This window comes from Orcinus orca, chromosome 10 (assembly GCF_937001465.1).
Source record: "Orcinus orca chromosome 10, mOrcOrc1.1, whole genome shotgun sequence".
Classification (NCBI taxonomy): Eukaryota; Metazoa; Chordata; class Mammalia; order Artiodactyla; family Delphinidae; genus Orcinus; species Orcinus orca.
In genome coordinates this window covers 105,278,672-105,298,027 of record NC_064568.1, presented here as the reverse complement: position 1 = coordinate 105,298,027, position 19,356 = coordinate 105,278,672, and the positions used below count along the sequence as shown (strand labels likewise).

Here is a 19,356-nt window from a genome sequence, read left to right as displayed (position 1 = left end):
ACCCGGGAGGTCACGGCCAAATTTGGAAGCAGGGACCCCGCCGCGCTGGGGGTCCTCACTGGTGTTTAGGGTGGTGGTGAGCCCACCGTTCTCCCACACGGGTCCATACGGGGGTTAGGGGGCATCCACACCCGACCGCAGGGGACCCATGTCACACTGGTCCCTCCAGATCCTAGGACGACGCTCCTGGCTTCAAATGACATGGTCTCTCCTTCATGAGCAAATCTGAAATTAGTTATTCATAAGTATTATTTTTATTCCCAATGACTAGAGGTTCACTGCTGAGGGGCTTTTGAATATATAAAGAAGCAAACCAAAACAGAAGAAAATCAACCACCAGCCCACACTGCTACGTAAAGATCACTCTTGCTAACATCTTGTCTGTATTCATCCAGTTCTGTCATTGCAAAGATGTACATTTTTTAAGGAAAAGTCATTTACTACTTCTCCTTAAGTGAAAATCACAGCACACCTTGGAAGGCATCACCAGGTGGTACGTGATTGCAGTCTCAGAGCGACGACCCTTGGACCGCCACGTGCATTCACTCACCCGGGAGTTTTCAAAAATATGGATGCCTGGGTTCTGAGCTCAGAGATCTTTGTTTTTTTTTTTAAATTGGTCTTGAGTGTGGCCTGGAAATCTGAATACTTGAAAGCCCCAGACAATCACACTGTGTGACCAACCTCTGCTGAAAGCCTGCTCCTGGGCCTTCCGGCTAACGGCCGCTTTCGTAGGCCGGCACTGGCCTTGTTGGACCTGACGGCCACCGACACTCCTGCCATGTGAGGAGATACTCAAAATATCCGGCCAGCAGGGACTCGACTGCTTTGGGCAACGTTGGCACGTAAGCCCACGAGTGGAGCAGCGACTTGAAGAATTAAAACATAGGCTGTGCCCATCCCGGCCCAGCCTCCATCCCCACATCCCCCGGGAGGAGGTGGGCTTCAGGGACAGGCCAGCAGGTGGGAAGGCAGAGTGGGAGGGGGCTCTGTGCCTGAGGCCGTGGGCTCGAGCCTGCAGGGTACGCGGCTGCCAACTCCTCCCGAGGTGCCACGAGGGGGTGTCCGGCGCGCCTCGGACGTCCCCAAGTGCTGGGTTCAGGGTGGGACTCTCATTTGCCATCAGAAAACGCTAATTCCCATTGCTAGAGTATTAAGTCTCCTGGAAGGTTGTGCTTTTGTTTTTTAATAAACAAGATGGAGATTTTCTGGGTGTGCTTTCTTTCCTTTCCTGCTTGTCTGAGGCACGTGCGGTCCCGAAGGGGCCCACGGTCGTTGGTGCCCCAGCAGCTTGTGAGTCACCGTGAGCTCCCCTCGCCTGCAGGTCCCTCACAGGCAGCGCCGAGGTCTGAGGCCGGGGCCTCTGTACTGTCCTCCTTCCTCATGGTCTCCGTCCAGCTCACACTCTGAGGCTCCTGTCTGCAGAGGAAGATGCTGTGTGGTGAGCACGTCCGAGCAGGACGCCTAACCGTGGGGCCGCCCAGGGTGCTGGGCGTGGACAGAGCGCAGCCTGACGGCAGTACACACAGCCTCTTGGTTTGAATAACGTGAGGGCAGAGTGTTTGCCCCCCTGAGCTGCTGACCCAGGGGACAAGAAGCAGATAAAGCTAAAACCCTTTGGAACCTGGTGCACGGACGGTGGGAAGTGAGACGGTGCAGCTGCTGTGGAAACTGTCTGGCGGTTTCTCAAAAACGTAGACGCACTGCATGATACGGTGACCCCACTCCTGGGCAAAGACCCCGAAGAACTGAAAGCAGGGTCTTGAGGAGATATTTGTGGACGTGGGTTCACAGCAGCTAAAAGTGGAGACTACCCCAGTGTCCAACAACAGATGACGGATGAACAAAAGGTGGTCCACCCACACAATAGAATATCACTCAGCCTGAAAAAGGAAGGAAATCCTGGCAGAGGCTACAACAAGGGTGAACCCTGAGGACATGATGCTCATGAACGAATCCAGTCAGAGAGGACAAATCGTCCAGAAAAGCAGGACTCCACTAATATGAGGTCCATGAAGGAGTCAGAGTCACAGAGGCAGAAAGTAGGACTGTGGTTTCCAGGGGCTGGTGAGGGTGGGGACTTTGTGTTTAATGGGGTTAGAGTTTCAGCTTTGCAAGATGAAAACGCTTTGGAGACGGATGGTGGGATGGCTGCACCACGTTACGAATGCACTTAACACCACTGAACTGTCACTTAAAAATGGTTAAAATGTGTATCTGACCATAATTAAAAAAAAAACCAAAACCTTGCTTTTATGAACCATACACAGAAAACAAAACAAAATCTCCCCGATGCAGCAGAGAATTGCCTTTGTTGCTATACGTGTTCAAAGAAGGAAAGGCCAGGCCAGGCCCGACCCGTCGTAATAGAAGGAAAGGTGTTTTCCTCCCGATGCTTTGGTGGGAGGAGTTGACACTGGTTTCTCTCTCTTCGTTTCCTGTTCAGTTTTCCCATTTCACTACTCAGTGGAGACACGCTTTTTTCTTTTCTTTTTCTCCAGAGACCCAGACTCAGAAAGGGCTAAAGAGAAAGAGGTTCCATGTCGGCCCCAGGAAGGCGGTGGGTCTGGGGGTGGCTGAGAAGGACCCCTGCTAACTCTTCCCCTGTGACTCCACCAGCCCCACTTCATCAGTTCTTTTATCAGTTCTTTTATATTTCTATACCTATATCTTTATCTGTAATTAGATGCTTTTACCTTTAAAATACATATTTTTCCACTGAGAAAGCTAATATTAAATCTGAAACACTTTACAATCATTATAAAAGCTAATATTATAATATGAAACATTTTATAATCATTGTCATAGAATTCCTGAGATATAAATTCTGTTTATTTTAGTTTCAGTGGTAGATGGGAAACTCTTGAAAGCAGTGATTGTTCTAGAGAAGAGTTGTCAGTAGGGGGTGGGGATGGCTTACAGACAAACGCCCCACCCAGATCCCCACCCTACCCCTCTCACTCTCCAGATCTGGATGTAAAACCAATGACCCCGTGGGCTGAGGAACAAGTGTCCTGACCCCACCACACTGGCTGCCTCCTCGGTCCCCTCCAGTGCATATTTTCACATAAAATAGAAAATGGAAGCAAAAGGAAGGGCAGAAGTTTTAATTTGAACACTATTCTGATGTTAACAGAATACTTTCCTCTCCAATCTGTGGTCCTCAAAAGCATGTAGAAAAATTCTCTTTACCTTAAATGTGTGTATTAGATAGGACTGACTCAGCTATGCTGCAGTAGCAAATAAGCCCCCAAGTCTTACCAACATGATAGCAGTTTATTCCTTTTCCACATCACAGTTCCTTCCTCTGACGGTGATGCTACCTGGAGGGCACGACCCCCGAGGTCATGGGAGAGGACATGAAGGGCTGGCCCAGGAGCCTGAGCTGCCTCAGCCTGGAAAGGACCCAGGGCACATTTGCTCCCATTTTCCGGGCCCAGGACACCTGCACGGTGGCTGGGAAATGCCACCTCTCAGACGTGTTAACTGGGCGGGTGAAACACGACTTGCAATTGAGGAAGTGAGTTATCACCAAAACCTTAACTCAAAGAGAAGTTACAAACATTAGTTTCAATTAGAAATTTAGCAAATTGTGCTGCATTTTTAAACTTAGGAACTTTAAAAACTTTTTTGCACATACGTCACATGGTTTTATTTTCTTCAGCCGACATTTGACTCCTACACTGATACACGCATGCTCAGAGACCCTTCACGCTGGACTTTTTCTCAAGGACCTTGTGTGCTCCTGGTGACGTAGCTGCCTTTTCACCAACAAATGTTCCCGTTTGCAGGAGTTCCAGCTCTGCAGGGACTGTCTCCAGACCACGTGTGTTTTTGTCAAGCGTGCTGTCATGACTCCCGTGTGAAGGGCTTGTCTTATAAAGGAGACATAGAATCACCTAATTCTAATGGAATTTATCTGACTTAGGAAACAAAGGCAGGGATTTAGCTAGAAATTGCCATGAGTGGCTCCCACAGAAATCCACAAGAGGGCTGGACCCACACGTGGTCCGGCAGGAGCCCCTAAGTCACTGGCCCTCACCCGCGTCTGACCTTCCCCTGCACCGCTCTCCCATCCTGAGTCACCGCCCGGGCAGCTCTCTGGGAACTCCGTGCAGACACGGAGAGCAGATAACACACTTTATAAGTCAGCGAATCAATGTCAGTTGTAGCTTCGGGCATGTCAGGGCTGTAGGAACAGTATAAAATTATACAGGGTGTGAACGAGGCACAGAACAACAGAGACAGAGGCCGTGTGTTTTCGTATCGGTGATTAACAAGGCAAACGCACCCTCTGTTGATGCTGGGGCCATGCCAACTGCGGCGGCATGTGGGTGTGGGAGCCCCTTTGCAGTGGGAGCTGGCGGCAAGGGCCGACGTGCAGGAGCCACCCGCGAGCCCTGCGGCAGGAGAGCCGGTCCCTCGCGGGCCTCACCCTCCTCCCAGCGGGTCACCCGCACAGCAAGAGCGCTCGGCCTCCAAGGCCCGTGAACAGAGTTGTGACACGCAGGGGTCAGAGAAGGGGGCGTAAGGACAGACGCTGGTGCGACCACGCAGGGACCCACGAGGGCGGCCCACGTCACCAAGCACTTTTGTCCGCGCTCCGGCCACTTGCTCTCAGTCACCCTGTAAAGGAAGCGGGTCCAGGCTGGGGGCCAGTGCACAGCCGGGCAGCGCTCGCGCTCCGAACCCAGCCTGAGCTTCTCCACCTTCATGCTCAGCTCTCCTCGCTCTGCCACAGAGCTGATGCTTCCAGGTCCTGGGCAGGGAGGCCCATGCGGGGTGGTGGCGACTGGAGAGCCGGTCACACCTGCCAGTGCCACCTCCACTACCTCCCTCCGTCCCGCCCTCAGTACAGACCCCGAGTGGCCTGGCCTCTGGCTTCCGGGAGAGCCAGCTGCCCGAGTCCCGGACGTTCTCTGGCCTCATCTGACTTGTCTTTTCAGCCGCACACTGTGAGCTGGTGTTGGCTTACAGGTGGCAGCCGCTGCCCTGGAGTGTCCCTGGGCAGAGAGTCAGACGGAGGATGGGTGGGAGGCCAAAGGGGGGGCAAAGGAAGTGATGAAGCACACACGTCTGCTGGGAGACTCAATCTAAAAACAGGTTCAAACCAAGGAGAGGATCAAAGGGGAGCCACGCCCATTTGTGGTGTCCCTGCAGAAGAGGGACCAGGGAGGCTGCGGGCAGAGCCCTGTGAGAGGAGGCTGCTCCTTGGCTCGACGGATGGGAACAAGTTGCTAGAGATAAAGGCAGGTAAACGGAGAGGAAATTGCTGGGTGGGGTTGTGTAAGCAGGCTTCAGAATGAAAAAGAAAGAGAAGATGGGGTGGCAGGATGACAGCCCTACAACTCCCAGCATGCAGTGCTCCAGCTCCCGGCATGCAGTGCACCCACTTTGGGCCGGGCCCTGGGGAGGCACTTCCCATGGTTACGCCCTAGTTAGGATGGGAGCAGGGTCGCCAGTTGGTGACACGCTCGCCCGAGGCCCCCACGAGGTCGGGCACCCCCTAGAGTCTGACTCTGAGTCCGTCCTTAACTGAGGAGTGACCAGAGCGTGCAGGAATTCCAGCCCCCTGGTGGCTTCCCATCCAGGGGTGATTCCACATCTGCACTGAGTGGACAAAATCTTGACCAGAAACACAAAGATACGGGTTTTATCGATGTCTGGTCACCCATCGATTCACCACGGATCACCTTCAGAGGACTTGCTAAATAATCCACAAGAGTTCCTCATGACTCTTATCCTCAAGGAAACTGGGGAGATAAGATTGACACCAAAGAGACAGGAGCAAACAATGACACCACTGGGTCAGGACCACCCGACGTGGTGGCCAGGGGGCCACCAGCCCCATTCACACAGCGAGGGTGCAGGGAGCTACCCCGTCAACTTTCTCAAGGAAATAGCAAATTCCAGGTTCAGAGGAGCTGCTCTCGCCACCACCATCACCTGGATGGACAGGGAGCCAGGGGACGGCAGCATATTCTCAGCCTGCAGACGTGGCCTCTGCTTCCCGGCCCTGGGCGTCCCCCAGCGTTTCACGTGGAGTGGAACAAACTACAGGGCAAAGGGGAGTCTGAAGAGAATACATGTTCCAAAGCACCTCTTCACGCCTCCTGATCTGATGCTTCCCAGGCAGGCAGTTAGTTCCAAGGGGACAGGCCTGGGCCTGCCATCCCAGCAGAGGCCAGGCTCCTTCCAGAGCCGTTAAATGATAACTTGCAATGATTTATCCCTCTTAATTTACACAGCCACCCTCAGAAAGCTCTCTAAATGCAGGCTAGCCTGTTATCTTAAAAATGCATTCAGCGGTAAAAAGCACAACGAAAGCCCTTAAAGCCATAAGCTAACAGGGTAAGTTCCTCCCAGGTGACCAGGGAGAGCCCGCCCTGAGTCCTGAGTCTGGTCCTGGCCAAGGCCAAGCGCCGGTCACGGACACGGACACAGCAGGGCATCTCCCGGCCACTGTTCCCGGAGGTGGATTCGGTCAGGACGGTGATGTGCGCAGTGCTGTACTGCGGGGACAGGGCAGGAGCCCTGTGGCTCAGGCAGAGTGTGAGAGCCCTGCGAGGTTCCCAAGTGCCAGGGAAGTAAAGACGCTACACAGACAGCAGCTGGACCCTCACACCGGCACCTCACTTCGTAGCTTAAATAAATGATTTCCCCATCGCTTAGCGGCAGGCTGTAAGATGCTGGGGCAGGAGTCCGATTCCAGGGTCCCATCCACGTGGGAGACACTCACTCGGCCACAGAGGGCGGGCAGGCTGGCCTCCTCTGGCAGGAGGCTCAAGGCTGGTCCAGAGCAATGTTGGCCTAAAGCCCCTGCTCGTCCAGCTGGAGGGCAGAGGAGACAGACGTGTCGTCTACAGCCGGAAGGACAGACAAGCGTGGGGCTGTGGAAGATGCAGCAACTTTGGGGAGAATCCCTCACTACCCACGGGGTGTGCATCCAGTTTTGGGGGGTGTGTGTGCGTGTGTGGCTGACCCTCCCTCTATCCTCTGTCCGTCAGGGTCAGTAGCTGGTGAAGCTGGACGAGCAGAAGGAAAACGTCCTGAAGGTGAAACAAAGACAGACAGAGAGACTCACAGAGGAAGATGTCTCCGTCATAACTTCCTTGGAAACACAACTAACTTGAGCTGACAGCGAAACCCAGGAACCCCGAAGTCGGCCCTTTGGGACAGGACATGCCTTCCTGCATTCTCCTGTCCACTTAGCCGTAGTGGTCTGAGTGTGGAACGCTCTGGAAAGGGCTCCACCTGGTCCTGAGGAGGCGCCCCCCCAGCCTCCCCAGCCCAGAGCACCCCTCCTCCTGGGAGGGTCTCCTTCTCCAGTGCAGAAGTCTACTCACAAGCGAGGCCGTTCCATGTTCTTGCACGGATGGGCTTCGTGGCGTGTCTGTGGCCACAGCCACATCACCACGTGGCACAGGATTTACATGGAGGCACACGCGCTGGACGCATCAGACGTGAGGATGGGAGGGAGCACGCAGACCGCCCACCCCGCCCGAGGGCCTGGCAGCCACGGTCCCTCCCTCTGGGGGCACGCGTGTGTCCACGTGCTCAGTCAGACCGCAGCCCACCTCCCACCTGGGCACAGAGTGTCTCAAAGGTGAACGAAGGTGCTTGCACTGCATTTCCCAACATCCAGCGCTGAACTGAAAGCTAGTTTCTGGGTGTTTATGCGGCACTTTGCAGGGAATTTTAAATGCCGCGTCCCCATAGGAGCCTCTAGACGCGGCCTCCTTCCCTTCGGTGGCCGACGTTCTTGGGCGGTGACACTGACCTGTCCCGGAAAGGTGAGAGCAGGACTCTCCCCAGTCACGCAGGACCTGGATGCTGACCTGGAGGATCCTCGGCGGCCCGGCCTGTGATGATAAACCAGAGACAAACGTAACGAGCGCCAGTGTCCCTGTGCCCAGTGGCGGTGACTTGCGTTTTCCCTCTTTTCCATTTTTCAAAAGATAAATCGCTCGGATCTGTTGGCTCAAGCCCCTCTGTCACATGTCACATGGAGGAGCCAGTGTGGACAGTGACAGGGACGGGCACCTCAGCCCCGGGACACCCCCCTCACAGCTGGGCCTCCCAGGGACCCGCTCAGAAGTTTGGGAGCCAGGGTGGGGCATGGTCTGCAGGGTCCTGGAGCGTCTGCTCTGCCGTCCAAAGGGCGCGTCGAGGCCAGGCCTCCCGCCTGCAGGCTCTCCTTTCTGGGGTTCTCGCCTCACCTCCCGGGGCCCACACAGCCCAATGAAACTGGTCCCCAGGCCCCCGCCCTCGCTCTGGGCTTATCCTTCAGATGCAGCCGTGCAGTGTGCTCAGGATGGCCCCCCAGGACTGTGCCATCTTTGCACTGGGAGTCCACACCCCGGCACCCCTGGCCCCAAAGCTGCCTCCTTGTGCAGCTGGTGACACCCCAAGAAATCAAGCCCCCCAGACAGTCCAGGGGCAGCGGGCAGCAGCCGGACTCCAGAGAGCACCAGGATTAGGGGCAAGAGCCAGACCCGGAGCCGGAACGCAGCTGCCGCCTGGTCCGCCTGATGGGCACCAGGCTTCAGGCTCCGCGGGAACAGCGGCCCAGCCCCCAGGACTTTCCCCCTTCCTGGGCGCCCGCCCCCACACCGCCCCGGGCTCAGGAAGCCTGTTCACCATAACATTTCTGTTTCTTCCTCTAAAAAGGGCAAGGGAAGCCCAGGCAAACAGACGCACTCTGGGGCCATGTGCTCCGTCGTGTGCTCCGTCAGAGCCACCAGAGGTCTGGGGCCGTGTGCTCCGTCGTGGGCTCTGTCAGAGCCGCCAGAGGTCTGGGGCCGTGTACTCCGTCGTGTGCCCCGTCAGAGCCACCAGAGGCCGCCCGCCGGGTCCGGCACGTGGGCTCTTGGGCACATCCGCGAGCAGCGTGGACAGGCACCTCGGGGTTTGGAGGGGCCGGGCTCTTTCCCAGCCGGGAAGCGACGTGAGCTGGGCCTTGACCAGAAGGCTGTCGATAGGCTCGCGGGGTCCAGGCGACATCTCAGGGCTCAGACGGCCTGCACACAGCAGGTGCTCAGTAACCTGTGTGCTGAGAAGGGGGAGTAGCTGTGTCGGGCAGCAGGTGTCACCATCGGAGCCCCCAGCTTCAGGCAGCGGAGGGCACGGAGCGGAAGAGCGGGGTGTCCCCCGGAAGCCGCGTCTAACCGCCCAGTCGGAGCGGAGCCGCAGAGCGGTGCTTTCAGGCACCCCTCCCCTAGGCTGTCCAAGAGGAGGGCACTGCCGCCCCCTGGCAGGACATGCTGGAGTCACCCTGCGCCAGAGGCGGAGAGTCACGACCCCAAGAGCCCTGCAGACGCGGGCTTGCCCTCCAGTCACCAGGGGGCTGGGACGGGCCTGGACGGACTAGGGCCCTCTGACCCATCTGCGCTCGCTCGTTAGGAGCCTCCTAAGTGCTGCGCACTGCGCTTGGCCCTGAGAACACACCCATTTATTCAAAGAAAGACAAGTCCTGTGTCTCGGGATACACGCTTTCCCTGGAGGGGGAAGTGAGTACATTTTCTTATAAAACCAGGTCCCGGGGTGTCCCCCATATGGTGACGTCAGTGGTGGAGGCTGTGACCCCAGCATCCCCTCCAGACCCGCAGGCGCCTCTGGGGGTCGGCTGGCTGTTTGGGGCAGCACCCCAGCTCTAACCCCGGGAGGGGGGTCCTGCGAGCACCAGTGCCCGGCCATGGGGGCAGAACTCAGGCCTGGTGCCCAGAATCTAAGTCCTTGCAGGGCCGGCCTCTGGGAAGCAGAGAAGGAGCTGCCCCTGCTGGGGAAAGAGGCATGGGGACAGCCAGCCCCCCTCGGGAACCTGCGGCCCTGAGGCTGCTTCCAGGACCACACTTGGCGCTGGTTCCCACACCTGGAGGAGAAGCGGAACGGCCACTCCCAGCTACACCGTGTGTGGCTGGCTGTAGGCAGGGTGACCAGCCGTCCGGCTTGCCGCTGATGTGGGGCTCTTAGTGCTAAGACTGGGATGGTCCCCGGCACACAGGACAGAGGGTCACCCAGGGAAGGGTGGAGACTTGAGGGCTGAAGTGTTTCTTCCTGCCGAGCTTTCTGGTGGAGAAGGTGATTATGGCAATGTTTAAACTTACGTGATAGGAGCAGGCCAGTTATCTTCAGCCAGTCAAAGCCCCACCCTGCACCTTTGTGACTCAGTGACAGAGCGCGGGCGCCGGGTTGAGCTGGACCTGGAGGGGCCCAGAGCGCCCCACCCTCTGCTGGGACAGCACCCAGCACACGGGGTCCGAGGATCCCTCCCCTTGAACGGAACCAGGGACCCAGTACGTTGTACGGGCTCTGACGTGACCGAGGTCACTGGTTACCTGGATACCTTGTTGTTTCAGGAGCCAGGTGTATAGGCGAGAGGATGCTCCGGAGAGGCACGGTTTGGGGTGCCCAGACCTCCTCTGGAAACGGCCGCACTGATCTCAGGATGGTCCCCACCGTTCCCACACCGGCTGGATGGTGGTGGATGCCGGCTCAGGACCGGCCAATTCCCTTCTCCCCCCCGAACGTGACGTGTGGCCACAGACACCGTAGCTCCATCCAGGGGCCGGTTAGTGGCAACCTCGCAGGGCCTTCCTGAGATGCGGGGATGCTGGGATGAGCCTCTTCCAGGGGTGGCCACTGGGAACCTCCACACTGACAGGTAAGCGGAGGAGGCTGGTTTGCAAGGAACGTGGACACTGTGGGCACGTCCAGGTCAGACGGGAGGGAACAGGCCGGCGCAGGAGGGAGGGGAGAGGAGCCCGATGGCTTCCTGCTGGTCCCGGAGGACGCCCACCCCCGCCCAGCGTCTGCAGTTCACACACGCCCGGAGGGATTGTACCCCTCACACCGGACACACCCGCAGAGGAGGAACTTGGACGTTGCTTGTTCCAAGCGTCTCTCTTCAGTAGTTCTCCCAAGGCTGCTACGTGACGGACAGGGCTTCCTTCTGCTCCCCTGTCGGGAGGACACGTGCAGAGTCAGAGTTCATGTCCCTTTGCCTCCTGGTGTCCTGAACATGCGATAGAGCAAAGGTGGTGTGAAAACGATGTCAACTTCCAAACACATCGCTTACCAACTAAAAACACGCATGCAGGTAACCAACGTGAGCTGAGGCTTAGAATCAGTGAGTAACTATTTCTCTTTCCCGGGTATCCCTAATTCAGATCACTGCATTACCACATTTGTGTAAGGTTAGAATATGCTCGTCGGTACCCGGGAGACCTGGGATCTGGTTTGTGGAGGGCATGCCTCACGTTTCGGAAGTGCATCCCGTGAAATCTAGGCTTGGAGGACAATAGGGACATTTCAGTGACTAGTTCAGCCGCTCGGGTCACCCGAAAGACAGGGCCCTTCTGTGGGCGTGGAGCCCGGCCCGGCCTGGCCAGCCCACCCGTGCTCCGAGGACCCCGGGGAAAGAGGAGCAGTGGATTCAGTGCGGAGGAGCGTGGGCAGGGGCTGGGAAAAGGGCAGAGAGCGGGCCTCCCCGGCCTGTCCCATCCAGGAGGCTGGCTGGGGGGCAAAGTCCCCGGGAAGAGGCAGAGCCCCGAGTACTCTGGCTCTCCTGGGCCGGGAGCCGGCCAGCCACGGCCCCGGGCCAGATGCGGCCCCACAGTCACTGCTTCCGTAACGTCTTCACAGAACACCCACGCGGCGTGTCTTGTCTTCTCTGTGGCCCCTTGGCTACAGCAAAGGGATGAGCCAACAGAGGAAAGACATTTGCTCTCAGATCCTTCTCAGAGGAAAGGTCGCGGGCCCTGTTCTCGACCCACGCCGAGTCAAAGCATCGGGACGCCTGCAAGTGTTCTGGAACTTTCTTCTTTGTGACCAAGCCTGCTTCAGGCTGGACGTTTACGGGAGTGGCGGGTTTGGAGTTAAGAAACTATTATCAGAGCCCTTCCCTTGGTCAACACTGACGGCTTTCTCAGATAAGCCGTGAGTTTATTCCCAGGCCCGCCTCGGGATCTCGTGCTTTTCTGGGGCGGGTGCAGCGTCCGCTCAACTATGCCACAGTGGCCGAGGCCAGGGGAGGGGGGACGCCGGGACCACCTCGCCACGACCTCCCCACGGCCCCCTTCTCTGCTCTGCGCGGGACGTGAAGCCAAAACGTCACAAAGGTCACCCCTTCCCCCCTCCCAGGAGCTCGCAGTCGTACTAATGCTCCTGGTAGCTCTGCAAAGGCAGTTACAGGCCCCCTTCCACAGGGCGGGAGCCGAGCAGAACATCGCGCTGTAAGCAGATCTGAAGCAGAGATGAGTAATGGAGCAACTAAAAAACAGGGAGAAGAAAGCCTTTCACTTTCCGCTCTTAGGAGGATGTTTCTTCAAGGGATCAGGAGATATTTTAGCCAAATTTAAAAATGTTCCAACAAGACATCAGTGCAATTGAGAGGACCCCTTAATTAACACATTCGGGGATGGAACGAAACCTGCTGACAGCGGAGGGCGGGGTGTGTGGCAGATACACACGGGGACTTGCCCAAGGTCTGTCACTCCTGTGTCACTGGGGAGTGGCACCTGCAGCCTCCACTGAGGAGGCAGCTGGGGACAGAGGTTGTAGGAAGCTACAGTTCCCTGGAAAGAGAAACACTTGAGAAAAGTTTTGAAGGCAGCGAGGTGGCCCTCGAGGGAGGTCTGGGTAAAACACTGTTCCTGCTAAGGCACACGACGCGGGGGGCGGGGGGGGCATCGTCACTGAGTCTGAACCAGCCTTGGAGGCAGGAAGATGCAGGGTCTCGGCAGTAGGTCAGAGTGCGTCTGTGGCAACAAGCGGCCCCCGGCCAGCCGCCCAGGCCTCTGCTTCCCACCCCAGGACCCTCAGCTGCAGCATCTCCCAGGAAGCCGCCCAGCGTGGCCCCTGAGCTGTGAAAGGTCATTGCCTTGCGTTTCTGCTTCAGACTTTCCAGACTGTGAAACTCTAGGGGACCAGGGCAGAGGCAACGGAGCAAAAGGGGAAAAGGAACAATATTTGCCTCTACTATCGTGAGAGATTACCAGCCAAACCCTCAGACACGATTGCTCAAGTGTTTAACTATTTTTTTAAATAGCAGATACCAGTGTGAACCGGTTTGGAGAAAGAGTTTGCCCGATAACAGCTCTGCCATTTGCAAACTGTGAGGGAGAGATTCCCAGGTCCTCGGCCGGCGCTGAGAAGCCTGAACTCAGGGGATTGGGAGGGTGAGTCTCTGTGAGCCGCCAGCACTCAGCACCGCCAAGCACACCCACGCGGACCGCCTCGCCCCCCGGGGGTGCAGGCAGCCCTGAGCCTCTGTCTACAGTTGGGGTGCACGAGACAGACTTGGCGGCTTCGGCTGCCCGGGGCCCCGGGGAAGATGCTCTGCTCGCAGAACCGAGGTCTCTGAACACCTTCTCTGCTGCCCTGACTCCTGCCAGATGTTACTTCCCAATGGACCTTGGTTAAAACATTTCACGTTTGGACTTGGAGAGATTTCAAATCTTTTCCTAAATGTGACTGTTTCTGACACAGATACTTTAAAACCAAGGGGGTCCAAACTGATTAAAGTTACAACCAATTGGGACTCCGGACAGTCCGTGTCATCGGCCAAGGAAAGAGATTAATCGGACTGAATAATGAGTTTCATCTGGATTTGCCTTGCCGTCTGCTACAGATGTTTTCCAAATCGTGTAGTGTGAGGGCAGGGCTTCGTGGAGGGGAGTATTCGCTATTGTAACGAAAGTAACATGTTCTTATCCTTCCAAAAAAGGTAAATCTTTCCCCCAACGTCCACATCATGTAAAACAAACACATGGAGACAAGACAGAGCAAAAGCCTTAGAAAGTTGTAGGTGCCTCTGAGCAGTAAATCCCCCACGTCAGCCTGTAGACTTTTTGAGCATTGACGCTTGTTCAGTTAACACCTGACTGTCTCTGAAACTGTGAACACGCACAGGTTCTGATAAAGAGAACATCAGACCAGGAGGCGAACCTGGAGATCGCTGGCTTCGATCCACCAAGGTGGCAGGTCAGAGGAAGGAAGCCACGGGAGCTGGGTCTCCAGGTCCTACCCCAGGGCCTGTCGTCGTGCAGGTGGCGACAGAGGCTAGGAGCAGAACCAGGGGCCGCCACCCACAGCTCATCGTTCTTCCTGCTGTCACGTGTGGCTTTGCAATTCCTTCCACTCTGTTTTATTTTGGTTTATTTTATTCTATCTAGTGCATTTTTCATTTCATTTCCATTCGTGTTTTGCTTTCGTCTGTGTCCCAAAACACCACCACAGTAAATCATTGCAAGGTGGATAATATTTTCTCATGGGAACAATGATAAAATCGAGGGCCGTGTTTCTAATCAGGAATGTAACGTCAAGCAGATGGCATACACGAGAGACAGCTTTAATAAGGCAAAGATTAAACAACCACAACCTTTAAAACAATTTTCATGTCTCCAAGCCTCAATTACCTCATCTGTAAACTAGTTATAATAGTGGGGTCATCTCGTAACACTGAAGGCTTAGTGGAGATCATGTAAACAAAGAACTTGACGGCGCCCTTGAAGTCCAGGGATACCCTTTGTTCACTGTCAGGTGCCTGCAGGCACTCGGCACATTCGTTGGCCGTGATCCCCGCAACAGTGTTAGGAGGTGGGCGCCATTGTTAGTCCCGTTTTAAGCCTGAAAAAATAGATGCCCGGAGACACGAAGCAAGTGTCCGAGGCACGAGGCCAGTAAGCACGGGGCTGGTGAGCACGGGGCCGGTGAGCATGGGGCTGGTGAGCACGAGGCCGGTGAGCATGGGGCCGGTAAGCACGGGGCCAGTGAGCACGAGGCCAGTGAGCACGGGGCCGGTAAGCACGGGGCCGGTGAGCACGGGGCCGGTGAGCACGGGGCCGGTGAGCATGGGGCCGGTAAGCACGGGGCCGGTGAGCACGGGGCCAGTAAGCTGGCATTTCAACCCAGATGATGTGACTTCACAGTCTAAAGGCTCTACCCCTGTTCTGTGAGCAGAGCTGACGTGTTAGAAATAATGTTAATATTTTGATTTCATTTAAATACAATAGTTATTATCCGTATCATATAGGGCAGCATACGTGTGCTGTGAACATCATTTCACAGAAGGCCTCATCAGCTCTCAAGGTAGTGAAACAGCAAAGTAGAAACCTACTGATCATGGCATTGGCCCCAAACTAATAGATAGGGGACACGTGTCCAGTCATGTAGGAGCACTTTTTACGTTATATGAATACATGACCCATATTATCATCAAATATGGTCCAATGAAATATGGGCTCATGTTTCCTTTTTTCTGAATAAATTTCAGACTCGACATAAATCGTCTGAAAGCATTGTGTGGGGCTGGTGTCCCACACCCACTGCTGTTGCTAAGGGCGTCTGAGCTGCTGCTTTCTGTGAAAAGCATGTTTTTTTAATTATGAAAAATGTGATTGTCCTGAAAAGGATAGAGAATGAAGTAACATCTCCTCACACCTCCACCCAGCATCTCAGACCCCAACGTTGGATAAATTTCAACACTGTTTCATTAAAACTCTTAGGAAAATAGGAATCAAGGGGAAACTCTTTAACCTGAAAAGCGTAGCCCTAAATATCGCACGATTAGCCACACGCCTCAAGCACTGTTCCCTTTAAAGGTGGACGTGTCGAGACGAGAGTGTCCACTTTGCCGCCTGTGTCCTGCGACGCTGGGACCTGCGGGACCAGCCACGACGGGAAGAGCCGGAAGAAAGCACAGACTGGGCTGTCCCCACGTGGGGGTGGGCGTGGGCTTTGCCGTGGTCAGTTCCTAGTTGGTGGGGCGTTTGCTGGAGAACGTGGCTCGTGTGACAGCAGTTCTGCGCTTTGGTTGCCGTCTGCACTCGGGGCTGCAGCCACGTGGTCAGTGTCAGGCCGTGTCCCATGGGTGTTGGGCCAGAACGGGCTTCTCCAACTCGGGGATGCAGAGTCCCCAGATACAGTGGAGGGGCTGACCCCGCTCAGCGCGTGGGCAGGCCCCATGTGGACACCGTGTCACTGCACACTCTGCCACGACACGTGGGGCCCGCCAGGCCCAAAGTGTCCCTGACTGTCCCTGAGTTGCGTGTGGGGCAACGCCAAGGACTATCCCAACGCGGCTAAGCCGCAGAACCATAGGATTACTGGCACCTTCGGGTGCTTGAATTTCCCGGACAAACTTCCCACTTGCAGCAGGAGCCCTGGGACGGGGTGCTCGGCCTCTGGGGATGGGCCCGCCCAGCAAGGGGGCTGTGATCTGCCGGCTCCCACGCACGGGGAGGTGTCTGCAGGGAAGCTAGAGCCCTGACTTCTTTCAGCATCACTTACCAATTCCTGCAACAACGACCAGTCCGGTGCTGCCGTTCGAGCCCCTTGGGGTGAGCCGGGAACTGCTGTGAAGCGGCTGCCCCAGAGCCTGTAACCAGGCGTGGTGCGCGCGGGGCCCACTTTCTCCTTGGAAGCCCGTCAGCTTCTGCTTTATACACATTACATGGCGTTACTGGCCTGATCCCAGCTCAGAACTGAGTATTTCCCTGTTACTTAGCGACTTAAAAACATCTCTGCTAGCACTCCTTTACCCGGATGTTTGTCTCTCCTAACGCCTCGATTCCAGCTTCTGTGTCTTTGGAATCTACCTGGGCCTCCTCCCCGGGGTGCGGGGCCCCTTCCGGGAATTCCCAGGGGAGACCCAGGCCCGGGCGCTGCCTCTCTCTACGGGGAGGACAGACTCCTTCGTTGCTCCTGTTCTTTGGGGTCCATCCTTCCTGGTCTCACGAAGGTGGTTTGCAGTCAGAGCCCCTTGATTACCCTGGGGCCCCAAGCCCTCGCCCGGGATCCCGGTGCCCCTGCCAGCCCCCGACCCAGCCCCCTCTGATCCCTGGAAGCACCCCAGCCTTTCTCACAAGCTCAGCTCCACGTTTAAGAGAACATTTGCTAATGCGTTCTTAGCACTTCAAGATAGTCGCAGCTGGACAGATTTCAGATTACTTATCCACCACATTTCTGGAACCAGAGAGCTTTCCTGAGACTCGTGCTCGAAAGCCAGGAATGACTCAGCTCTCCTCACCTTCGGCCGCTCTTCTCTCTAAAATGTATCCAAGGACTGACTCAACCCCCCTCCAAAACGCGCAGCCATCTGAGCGCTTCCCGCGCGGTGGGAAAGTCGTGGAAACGGGGAGGAGCCCGCGGTCCCTGCACAGCTGCTGACGGGGCAGCAGCTTCCCAACAGGAAGACGCAGAAGATGCAGGTGTCTCGCGGGGTCACCTCTGCCCCACAGCGCCCCGGGTCTCACAGGAAGAGGCAGAGCATAAATCCATACAGTGATTAAATCCCAGGCCGCACTAGTTCCACAGCCTGAAGATTTATGGCCCTTTTAGACCAGAACCAACCCCAGTGCCTCCTGTCAGGCCTTCTCTTCTCTCTTCTTCCAAAAGTAAATATTTTGGCGTTACAACAAGTGATTTTACGGACAGTTTCTCCCCAGATCCCAGAGCAGGCTGATGGCAGGACCAGCTTTTCACACGTCTTTCAACAAAGCCCTTCGTCAATGGTCCCACCCTTGCTTCTCTCCCCACGCTTGTGCGGTGTGAGCACGGACACGCAAGTGTAACACACGCACACACCAGACACACAAATACACACCCGCTGCACACACGTGCACACACGTGGACATGCACGTGTGCCTGACCCCGTGACCCAGGACCTCTTGCACCTGCTACTTTCTCTGCTGTTGTGTCTTCCCTCGTGAGGTCATTATAAACGTATCTACCGAGGGCCCCTGTTCCGGCACATCCGGGGATGGGAACGTGAGTGAAGTCAGCTGTCGAGCGCCTGCCGTGTGCTAGGCTGTGTCCTGGCTGCCCCTCCCCCCCGGGAGGCGGATCATGATCCCATTTGACAGGCAAAGGACTTGAGTCTCGCAGAGAACAGTGAACCTGTGAGCGACTCACAGCCCCTGACACAAGGTCTGCTCTTCCCGTGCCAGGGGCAAATCCTCCACACGAACCAGACGGAGACTGGCTTACCTGTGGAGCCGTCACTGACCCTCCGCCCCGAGCCCATGGCTCGGTTCCGGATGGCTCAGGCTCCTGAGACGGGCACCTGCCGACACGCCTCTGCATCCAGGTATGGACCACATCCCGTTCATCGCGGCGTGGTCGGTGCTCCGCACAGCTCCAGATGCCTCTGGCCATGCTGGGTCCTCAAGCCTTTCACCGAAGCCGCGTGTTCCGGGCAGGGCTGATGTCTCAAGATCGTATAAACAGAGGCTGGGGCGTCTCCCTCTGAGCTGTTCTCCTCTCACTTCGCGCTTCGCAGGAAGCACCTAACACGCTGTGCCACGCCTTGGGCAGGGACATCCCAGCCACGGCCTCATCAGGGAGGTTGTCCTCCTTATCTAAGGCACAGCCGTTGTACCTGGAATGCAACAGTTATCCATATACTTCCTCTGTAAAGTCACAGCTAAAATTTAGTTCTCAAAATCAAGATGAATTCTGCTCAATAAAATCCATTTCTAAAACCTTTTCAAAACCTAATAACCGGTGTTCTAAACCCTAATCTTCTTAGAATGCACGTTTCCTTCAAACCACTGCCCTCTCGCAGTGAACCACTGGGTAAGAGACAATCACGGCAAACGCATACTACATGCGACGCATGCCAGACACCCGCACCAGTGCTCTCCAAGCACTTTCTGCTTTCATCATAACCTATGGATTAGGTGCTACTATCATCATCCCCATTTTACACGTGAGGAAATGCATCACAGGAAGCCTACGTTGCCAAGGCCACACGTCTGCTAACTCTGGAGCTCATGCTTTATTTCTTTAATTTCTCATTTAAGTAGGCAATATATTCACCCGGCTCGAAAATCAAAACCATCTAAAAAGACCGAGTCTACCCCCAGCCCCAGCCTCCTGCTTTGTCTCTGACCACCTGGACCCCAAGTCCCACCTGCAGGCGCAACTTCCACTAGTTTCTGCAGCGTCCTTTCTGAGCTGTAGATGTCAATGCAAGAGGTGCGAATACGTTCCTAGGTTCCTCCCCTTGTTACACAAACGCAGGTGCTGCGCTCGCCTGTGTCCCCGGTTAGCGATCTCCCTGCCGGACCTTCTTCCTCGGTTCATAAATGTCTCTCGTCTTTTACGCGTGCGCATGCGCCCGCTGGACCTGCCCCAGCCCAGGTAACCAGTCCCTCCACGGAACCTCGGTTGTTGCAGTTTTTGCTACATGCACAACGTTGCCGAGAATAAGCCTGATGCCCATCTTTTCCCATCAAAAGATAAGCATTTTTATGATGTTCTTAGTATTGATGAATCCCCTCTATATTAACTGACCAATTTGCACACTTTCCTGCAATTTGAGTAAATGCAGGAAAATAAGTAATTTTCTTACAG

At 55.8% G+C, this 19,356-nt stretch overlaps 1 long non-coding RNA gene across 1 annotated transcript in view; it reads right to left on the bottom strand.

Annotated features, from left to right (window-relative positions):
* Positions 1–557: 557 nt before the first annotated feature.
* The window catches only part of LOC117197084 (uncharacterized), a 149,462-nt gene continuing 130,663 nt past the window's right edge, over positions 558–19,356 (bottom strand). The window contains exons 5-6 of the long non-coding RNA XR_007479489.1: positions 7,781–18,379; positions 558–7,049 (exon numbers count right to left, since the gene is read on the bottom strand). This is a non-coding gene — a long non-coding RNA (uncharacterized LOC117197084). The remainder of the gene's footprint in view (positions 7,050–7,780; positions 18,380–19,356) is intronic.